Raw genomic sequence first — 10,823 nt, 5'->3', positions numbered from 1 at the left:
CTCAAGGCACTAAAATTGAAGTGAAGAAGTGAAGGTCAGTTGTCCAACTGGCTTCTTGTGGTTGAGGGTAACTCATGACCCAAGTATACTCTTAAGGATAAAGGAGACCATTGCTGGATACAAATTTTGCTTCTGTTGGGAAGAATTTTCTGACACTGAGCATGTTGGTGCACTCCTGTGATCCTAGCAATTCAGGAGGCTCAGTCAAGAGGATTTCAAGTTTGAAGCCTACCTCAATAACTTAGTAAGATTCTGTTTCAAAAAATAAAAAAGGGTAGGGCTGTAGCTCAGGGGTAAAATACCCCTGGGTTCAGTCCCCAGTACCACAAACTGATTGTTTGGTTTAACAAAAATTAGTAATTTGTTTATTATCTAAACTGGAACTAATGAAAACCTCTAAAATCTAATTTAGAGCTACTTGTTGTTGGTACTGAAATCAGTAAAGGAAAATTATCTATTTAGAGCATTTTTACTTATTTTTCTGTGATCAAAGCCAAATGCTAATATGATTATGATGATGATATCTGAAAATAGCTGATATTTTTGATATGATATTTTTATGTCATTCAATGGTCCTGTGAGGTATATATTAGTATTAGATGAAACAATTGAAGAACAGAGAAGATAAATAATTTGACCAAAGGTCAACAGCTAATTAGTAGAAGCATCAGTCTTTAAACCCAACCCATATTCCACAACCCATATTCTTAGCCACTTCACCATAATGCTATATACTATAAATATGTCTGCCTTAGTTAAAATCAGTGGTGTCCCCTTGAATAAATGATAATGAACTTGAATTTTCATAGTTCATTTAAAAAACATGTATTGAAAACCTTGTGTGTAATAAGTACTAGTCTCAGCCCAAAAGATAACAGCAGCATAAGGCTTGCCTCCTGCTTCTAAAAAGATTATAAATGAGAAAAGAGATGTAAATGTACAAACTTACAAAACAATGAAATAAGTGCTAAAAGGCAAGTGTGACAAAGGGCATTAAAATATTTGCAGGGACACAGCAGTGCAAATGCCAATTGATTACATGAGTTGAATCAGAGAGAGTCTCAGATTTACATTTCAACTAGTTCTTGAAGGATGTTCAGGCTTGGAGAAATATGTAAATTGCATTCCAGGCAAAAGGCATTATAGAAGCAAAAGTGTAGAAGGATGGCTTGGTGAAGGAGCATGGGTGAGTGACAAGAAATTAGGCTGAGAATATATGAAATGGTCTCATTTTTCACCCTCTTTCATGTGAGGATATGGGAAGAAAATGGTCTTTACAAAACAAAAACCGCTTTTACCAGATTAAGACCTTGATCTTGGACTTCCCAGTCTCTGGAATCCTAACAAATAAATGTTTGCTGTTAAACCACACAGTGTATCTATTTTGTTATAGCAACATGAGACAAGAAGCAAGAAATGAGGCTGATAATATGAATATGTCTAACTAGGCCATCTTCATTAGTTTGTCAACTATTACTTATTAGAAATTGATTGTGTTCTTCTTTTTTAATAAGAAGTTTATGATCTTGGTCAATAGTTCAGAAAGATAAAAAGTTGAAAGAAAGGTTCTCTCCCTCCCAAACCAAGTCCCTATTAACTCTAGTAAATTTTAAACTATATCTTATGTATACTTCTGTATTTTTTTTCTGTTTGTTTAAGCATATATGCCTGAGTCTGTGCATAGATGTGTTTGGGTGAACCTGGGTATTTTAAACAAAAATGAGATCATACTAAATATAAGCTCTTCAAGTTATTTTCCTCACTTAGTAAGTTCTATAAACTTTCTAAGGCTCAGGATATAGCTCAGTAATACAGTGCTTGATTTGCATGCTCAAAGACCTGGCTTCCATCCTTAGCACCACTGCATAGGTGTGTGTGTGCGCGCGCACATACACACACACACACACACACAAGCATAATTAAATAATTATTTTTAAAATATATATTTTTTAGAGATGGACACAATGCCTTTATTTTATTTATTTGTTTTTATATGGTGCTAAGGATCAAGCCCAATGCCTCACAGGTGCTAGGCAAGTGTTCTACCACTGAGCCATATTATTAATAGACATTTGGTTGTTAGTTCTTCTAGTGATTACAAACTATGCAATGATTATGTTATGTGTGTTTCTATATATATTCATATTTATGGGAATATTTACAGGATAAAGTGGAATTGATGGGTTAATGAGCTCATGTATTTAAGTTTTAATAGATAATTATAAATTTTCTCTGAAAATTTGTACAAGTTTCTACTTACATCAGTCCATTTTTTTTGAGAATGAATGTTTTCCAATACTCTTGTTAACATCATACATTAACAATCTTTTTAATCTTTGTCAATCTTATAGATGAAATATATTCCTCATATATCACTTCTTTATTTTATGTTCATTAGTCATTTATTGCTTTTTTATGTGAATTGCCTGTTTGTGTCCTTTGCGATACTTTCCTATTAGAATTGTTTCTCTTGGGCTGGGGTTGTGGCTCAGTGGTAGAGTACTTGCCTAGTATGCATGAGGCACTGGGTTTTATAAAGATATTGTGTCCACCTAGAACTAAAAAATAAATATTTTTTAAATAATTTTTTTCTTTTTTTCTTGTGGAGATATAAAAATCATTTTATATAAAATGTATTAAAATTCCTTTGTGGTTTCTAGATTTTCTCTTCCACAAGAATTCTTGAACATTTCACATGTTTTCTTTTTGTATCCTGATTTGCATTCATTTTTTAAAAACTGATCCAAAAAATAAAACAAAATAAAAAAATAAATGAATAAATAAATAAATAAATAAATAAACAAACTAACTGATTGTTTGGTCCATAAAAAAATCTACTCTGGCATAAGTACAGAGGTAGGAATTTAATTTAATGTTTTATATATTTTTGTCAAAATTGTTAATAAGTTTTCACAACAACTTTTTTATTCGGTTTTATTTGTTTGTTTCTTCTTGTTTTTTTTTTTTTTTTGTGGTGTTAGGGATCAGATCAATGGCACATGCTAGGTAAATATCCAATAAATGACATTTGATGAATAATTTATAATTTTCCTATATGTGAGGTCTATTTCTGGGTCCTGTTCTATTGATTTTTGTCTAATTCCTGACTGCTACAAATTTTCTGTAACTGCTGCAAATTTATAACATATTATAATGTCTGTTATAATCAGTATCTCATCCTATATGTGAGGTCTATTTCTATATGTGAGGTCTATTTCTGGGTCCTGTTCTATTGATTTTTGTCTAATTCCTGACTGCTACAAATTTTCTGTAACTGCTGCAAATTTATAACATATTATAATGTCTGTTATAATGTCTCATCAATACTTTTATTTTTCAAAATTTTTCTGCCTCTTCTCATGTTTCATTTTCCAAGAGAACTTTAGAATAATTTTGTTAAGTTCTTTTTAAAAAATCATGTCTTTTGAGCTTGCTTCAGCAGAGCATATATTAAAATTGGAATGAAACAGAGAAGATTAGCATGGCCCCTGCACAAGAATGACACACAAATTTATGAAGTGTACCATATTTTTTAAAAATCATGTCTTTTAACTCAAAAAACATAACAGCAAATAAAATAAAATAAACCAATTAATAAATGGGCAAATGAATTAAATAAACACTTTTCAAAAGAAGAAATATAAATGGCAAACGAATATATGAAAAAAAATGTTCAACATCTCTGGTAATCCAGGAAATGAAAATCAAAACGTCACTGAAATTTCACCTCACACCTGTCAGAATGGTGGTTATCAAGAACATAAACAATAATAAATGCTGGAGGGGCTGTGGAAAAAAAGGAACACTTTTACACTCTTGGTTGGATTGTAAATTAGTACAACCACTATGGAAATTAGTATGGAAGTTCTTAAAAAGACTAGGCATGGAACCACCATAAGACCCAGCTGTACCACTCTTGATATTTATCCTAAGAATTTAAGTCATCTTACTACAGTGATACATGCATATCCATGTTAATAGCAGCAGAATTCACAGTAGCCAAACTATGGAACTAGCCTAGGCATTCATCAACAGATGAAAGCATAAAGAAAATGTGAATTTTTATTCCACTATAAAGAAAAATGAAATTGTGTCATTTACAGGAAAATGTATGGGATTTAAGACCATTATGTTAAGGGAAATAAGTCAAACTCAGAAAATTATGGGGTGTATGTTTTATCTCATATGTGAAACCTGAAGAGGAAAAAGGAAAAGAAAGAGGGGGCAAGGATCTCACGAAAGGCAAAAGGAGATCAGTAGAGGAAATGGATTAAGGGATGATGAGTGGGAAGGGAGGGGGGAAGTGCTGGGATGTGATATAGGCCAGATTACATTGTTATGTGCGTGTATTAATATTTAACAACAAATTCCTTCATTACCTACAAACATAATACACCAATAAAGATGTGGAAGGAAAAAAAATCACATCTTTTTAGAGAATAATATCAATGAATATACAGAAGGGTTTAGCAAGAAATACAATTCTGAGACTTGTATCAGGATAAGTTGTATCTTTTCAGTTTTTCAAGTCTTCATTTATACTCCCTTGCTTGATTTTAAAAGTTTTCTTCATATAGGTACAAATGTTTATCTTTATATATCATAGAAAAAAGATATGTAAAGAGGCTCAAATCCTGAAATCTTTAATTATTCTTATCTGGTCCAGACAGCTCTGTCATAAGCTGTCTGTAACAGTGATACCATCCTTGTGTGACTGAAATAAATGACTAGTGTGTGATGAAATTTTTTTTCTAGGTTACATACACATAGAGACTCGCCTTTGGTTTGCAGCTACAATTATTTGAAGAGGCTGTTGTTATTCATACCTTTTCTTATTAGTTTCACATTCTGTCATTCTTTCCTGTTATCCATGTTTACATGGACCCATTCCTAACATGATATACGGATAAAGCATTTATTAACAGTGGGCTTTGGGGGAAATCTCTCGGGGCTCTAGCTTCCTCATCCATAAAGTGTTCTGTTTTATATCTAGGGATGTTGTGAAGATCCCATGAGTTAATATGGATAAGTGAATTTGATAAACAAAAGCATGATATCAAATTCCAGGAATTCTAATAAATTAAATTAACTGCATGCATGCATGCTCTCTCTGTAGCTGTCAATTTCCAGAAATTCATAACTATTCTGCGTCATTTGAAGTTATACTTCAATGTGTCTTTGAAATGTTTTCTTCTTTTCAAACTGTTCTCATCACTCCCACTTCCTCTCGGCACTCTGCTGCTGATTGCTCCACTTGCTTCCACCCACTATTTCAACACCTACTCACAGTTTAACCTCTGCATCCAGATTTTGTTTCTTCCATTTCGTGGAAATGGCTCTCTCTGGGCTTACCACTGGCATGCTAATAACCAAATCCAACCTCCTCTTTTGTTGTCTTCATTTTGCTTGCTATCTGTTGCATCTGATTTTTCTGATCAACCCCTCCCTCTTCAAACTTTCTTCTGCCTGGCTTCATGATGCTGAAACTTTGTAGCTCTACCACTTTCCTTAGTGCTCTGTATCTCCTTCTCTGAGACAGGTGTGTTTGCTATTTTGTTTTTTTTCCCCATGATTCTTGACACCCCATCCTTACTTAAAATTCAGCCTATGATCAGTCCCACAGCACTATCTGGACTGTCTCACTTAGTAACTTTATTCTTTGGATAACCAATTACTCAGATTTATAATTTTTCTTAGGGGAGTATGGGGGATTGAACTCAGGGGCACTCGACTTCTAAGCCACATCCCCAGTCCTATTTTGTATGTTTTTAAAAAATATAATTTTTTTAGGTGAACACAATATCTTTATTTTGTTTCAATGTGGTGCTGAGAATCAAACCCAGTGCCTCATGCATGCTAGGCAAGCGTGCTACCACTTGAGCCACATCCCCAGCCTCTCTATTTTGTATTTCATTTAGAGACAGAATCTCACTGAATTGCTTAGCACCTCGCTTTTGCTGAGGCTAGCTTTGAATTCTTGAACTTCCTCCCTCAGCCTCCAGAGCTGCTGGGATTACAGGTGTGCGCCACCACACCCACTTCAGATTTGTAATTTTGAAGTTAAACCCTCCTTTCTTTTCCAATTATTTAGCTCTGTCAATTGTTTCTTTCTTTTTTAATTTACATATGACAGCAGAATGCATTACAATTCTTATTACACATATAGAGCACAATTTTTCATATCTTTGGTTGTATACAGAGTATATCCACACCAATTCGTGTCTTCATACATGTACCTTGGATAATAATGATCACCACATTCCACCATCATTCATAACCCCATGTCCCCTCCCTTCCCCTCTAACCCCTCTGCCCTATCTAGAGTTCCTCTATTCTTCCCATGCTCCCTCTCCTTATCCCACTGTGAATTGGCCTCCTTATATCAAAGAAAACATTAGGCATTTGGTTTTTTGGGATTGGCTAATTTCACTTAGCATTATCTTCTCTAACTCCATCCATTTACCTGCAAATGCCATGATTTTATTCTCTTTTTGGTGCTGAGTAATATTCCATTGTGTATATATGCCACATTTTTTTTTATCCATTCATCTATTGAAGGGCATCTAGGTTGGTTCCACAGTTTCACTATTGTAAATTGTGCTGCTATAAACTGTCAATTGTTTCTTTAAAATCTTTTTTCTTAAAAAAATTTGTTACATGGGGCTGGGAGTGTGACTCAGTGCCAAAGCACTTGCCTAGCATTGGGAGACCATGGGGAGCATTGGGAGACCATGGGTTTGATCCCCAGAAAAGAAAAAAATATATTATATGATCTGTACAATATACAAAGAAGTACCAAGAACAGCTGGACATAGTGGAGCACACCTGTAATCCTAGCAGTTTGGGAGGCTGAGGCAGGAGGATTTCGAGTTCCAACCCAGCCCTAGCGCTAAGCAACTCAATGAGACCCTGTGTCCAAATAAAATACAGAATAGTGCTGGGGATTGGCTCAATGGTCAAGTGCACCTGAGTTCAATCCTTGGTACTCCCCGCAAAAAGTTCCAAAAACAATCAAGGAACACTTACCTCCCAGTTTAAGAAGTGTAACATAACTAGAACTGTTAAAAATATCTAAAATTTTAAAAAATCACTCTGATTTTATCTCTTTTCCTCACTAGAGGCAAATGTTATCCAGAATTTGATGCATATCATCTCCATGAGTTTATTTATTCCTTTACTATCTAGAAATATGCAATGTATGTAGTATTGCTTTACATGTCAGTAAATTTTAAATAAGTGATATCATACTATATGCATTCTTCTTCAACTTGCTTTAAATAAACAAAATATTATGTTTTTAAGATTCATTTATATTGATATGATTATATATGTATATAAATACAAATACAATTATAATTATTTCATTTCATTAATATGTGAGAGTCCATTATGCTGTTCCATAGTCTAGTCTCCTGTTCGTAGTAATTTGGGTTGTCTCTATTTTTTGCTATTACAACATTGCTTGTATATGGGCAAGAGATTCTTTGGAGTCTATATCTAATAACTGAATTGCCAGATTGTACAATATGTGCACATGCAACCTGACTAGAATATGCCAAACATTCTACAATGTTTATGCCAATTATCATACCACCAGTAGTGAAGAAGTGTTTTCTACTGTTTTGCATACTTGCCAATACTTATTATTGTCTGTTTTTTATTGTTTTCTTTTGACTTTAAAAAATATACAAAAGTGTATATGTAACAGCGTGTTAAACTTCTATGTAAAAATTACACTATTTTAGGGCTGGGGTTGTGGCTCAGTGGCAGAGCACTCATCTAGCACATTTGAGGCACTGGGTTCGATCCTCAGCACCACATGAAAATAAACAAATAAAATAAAGTTAAAAAAGAAATTATACTATTTTACCAATTATAAATACATCTATATGCCTTACCTACCACACCAATGACATTTATTTGTTTGTTTATTTATTTATTTACATTGCTGTGGATTGAACCCAGAATCTTATGCATGCCAGGCAAGCACTCTACTACTCAGACAGTCACATGTATTTAAAAGCAAATCTTAGATGTCATATCAATTCATCTATAAATATTTCTATAAGCATCTTTAAATAATAAGGAATTTTTATTTATTTATATAGAATTTTTAAAAATATCATTATAGTTTCTTAAAATAAGCAGCACCCAGCCACTGAGCCCCCTCTCCAGCACTATTCTGCATTTTATTTAGAGACAGGGTCTCACTGAGTTGCTTAGTGCCTCACTGTTGCCGAGGCTGGCTTTGAACTCGCAATCCTCCTGCTTCAGACTCCTGAGCCGCTGGGATTACAGACATGCACTACCGCACCTCATACAACATTTTAATTATAATTTTTTATATCACAAAATATCTAGTCAGTATTCAGAATTCTGGATTTTTCAATTTTAAAGTACATTTATGATTAAATCAAAGTCAAAACAAAGTACAGTAGGTTGAATTGTCCCCTTTTAGTCTTAAATCTATAACCTCCTTTCTGTTTTCCTTTTCCAGTAATACATTTTTGAGTCTAGGTCTCACTATATATTAGGCAGGTTGGTCTTCAACTCTTGGTGATTCTTCAACTTCAGCCTCCCGAGTTGCTATGACTCTTGCTACCATTAGGATTGTTTTTTTTTTTTTTTTTTTTTAAGAGAGAGTGAGAGAGGAGAGAGAGAGAGAGAGAGAATTTTTAATATTTATTTTTTTTTTAGTTCTCGGCAGACACAACATCTTTGTTGGTATGTGGTGCTGAGGATTGAACCCGGGCCTCACGCTTGCCAGGCGAGCACCCTACCGCTTGAGCCACATCCCCAGCCCTAGGATTGTTTTTGTTGTTGTTGTTGGTTGTTTTTCCGTACTGGGGATTGAATCCAGACTTTACCACCAAGCTACATCCCTGGCCCTTTTTAAAATTTTGAGACAGGGTCTCCTTAATTTGCTTAGGGCTTCCCATAGTTGCTGAGGCTGAAGTCAAACTTGAAATCCTGTTTCAGCCTCTCAAGTCATTTCCATTACAAGTGTGAGCCACCATGCCAGGTTCCACGTGGTTTTTAAAAACCGGGTCTTTTGTAAAATTTTACATATCATGTATTTTATCATTTGCAGTGTGTGTGTGTGTGTGTGTGTGTGTGTGTGTGTGTGTGGTGCTGGGGAATGAACCCAGGGGCCTGCCACTTGCCAGGCAAATACTCTACTACTGAGCTATACCACCATCCCCTACTTAATGCTATTTTACATATTCATTTTTCTTCTGCCTTGCCACTGAACTGATTGTTTAGGTCTAGAGGCTTATCTTTTTGAGACAAACAAGTCACACAATATTTGATTGCTTTTTTTTTTTTTTTTGGTGATTAGAAGGTTCTTGTATTTTGACAGACTTGAATATTTTTGCCAGACTGCTGGGTGTGAAATAAAATATCACTGTGTTCTTTTTTTTAATGGTGCTGGGGGATGGAACCCAGGGATCTGTGCATGCTAAGCACATACTTTACCACTCATCTACATCCCTAGGCCACCTCAGTCTTTTTTTCTCTTTTCTAAGTGTACTTTTAAATGCAATATTTCTTGAATCCTTTTTGTCCATAATCACCTCTCATTAGATTTATAATTTTAATATTAGTTTGTGGCTGTGGCATTATAAATCATTGTAAGACATCCAATATATCTGATTAAAATCATGTAGTTATGACATAAAAATATTAAAGGTTACCACATGCAATGGCACATGCCTGCAATCCCAGTTATTCAGGAGACTGAGAAGTTTAAGGCCAATCTTGGCAATTTAGGGAGACCCTCTCTCAAAAAATAAAAAGGGCAGGGGATGTAGCTCAGTGCTAGAGCAATCCCCAGTAGCACAAAAGTAAATAAATAAGTAAATAAATAAATGCTAAAGATATAGCAATTATATACTTTTTAAACTAAAAGTAAATTTTATTATATTTATTTTCTGCTATAATATTTAGAGACTCACAACTTTGAACCAACTGACAAAGTTGAAATATTTAATATTTAATATATTTTAATATTCAAAGCCATTCAAATTTGTCCTCAATCTCACATGTCAAACTCACTTTTCTTCTTTTCCACCAAATCCCTTGGCCATTGGAATTCTTTGCATGTGTTAATTTCATCTCCTAATGCTTTCCTTCCCTTCACCATTTCCTTTACTAAACCCTAGTCCAAAATTTAGCCCATAGTTTTTGTTGTTGTTGTTTTACAGTACTGAAAATGGAACCTAGGGGCACTTTACAACTAAGTCACATTCCCAGTTCTTTTTATTACTATTATTATTTTGGTAGTAGGGATTGAATTGAGGGGCTTTCAACCCCCGAGCCACATCTCCAGGCATTTTTATTCATTTATTTTTTTGTTTTGAGGCAGCATGACCCTAAATTTCTGAAGATCATGCTATATTGCTGAATTTGACCTTGAACTTGTGATCTGCCTGTCTCAGCCTCTCAAGTCTCTGGGATTAGAGGCATATGACATCATGGCAGTCCTTACCACATATTTTAAACTTTCTCTAACAGTGATATACCACAGTGTTCTGACTCACTTATGTGGTTCCTGTTTACTAATTTTAGTCAGGAAATATTCATGAAACTGGGAGTGAGTTCCCACTCTCTTTCCTTTTAGAGGATCTTTTGTTAATTATTTGTTAAACAAGGTATTTTTTACTAAACTGTCACTATTTTTCAAAGGATATGTTTAAGTCTTAGTTAACAATCAATATAAAAGGCAATTTATTAGGTCATTATAAAATATTTGGTGAGTATTTTGAAAACGAATGCAACCCGTCAATGAATCATAACCAGGGCATAAACTTGGGGAATCTATA

Source organism: Spermophilus citellus, assembly GCF_964194105.1.
Source record: "Spermophilus citellus genome assembly, chromosome: X".
NCBI lineage: Eukaryota > Metazoa > Chordata > Mammalia > Rodentia > Sciuridae > Spermophilus > Spermophilus citellus.
Note: the sequence above shows the minus strand (reverse complement) of the source record.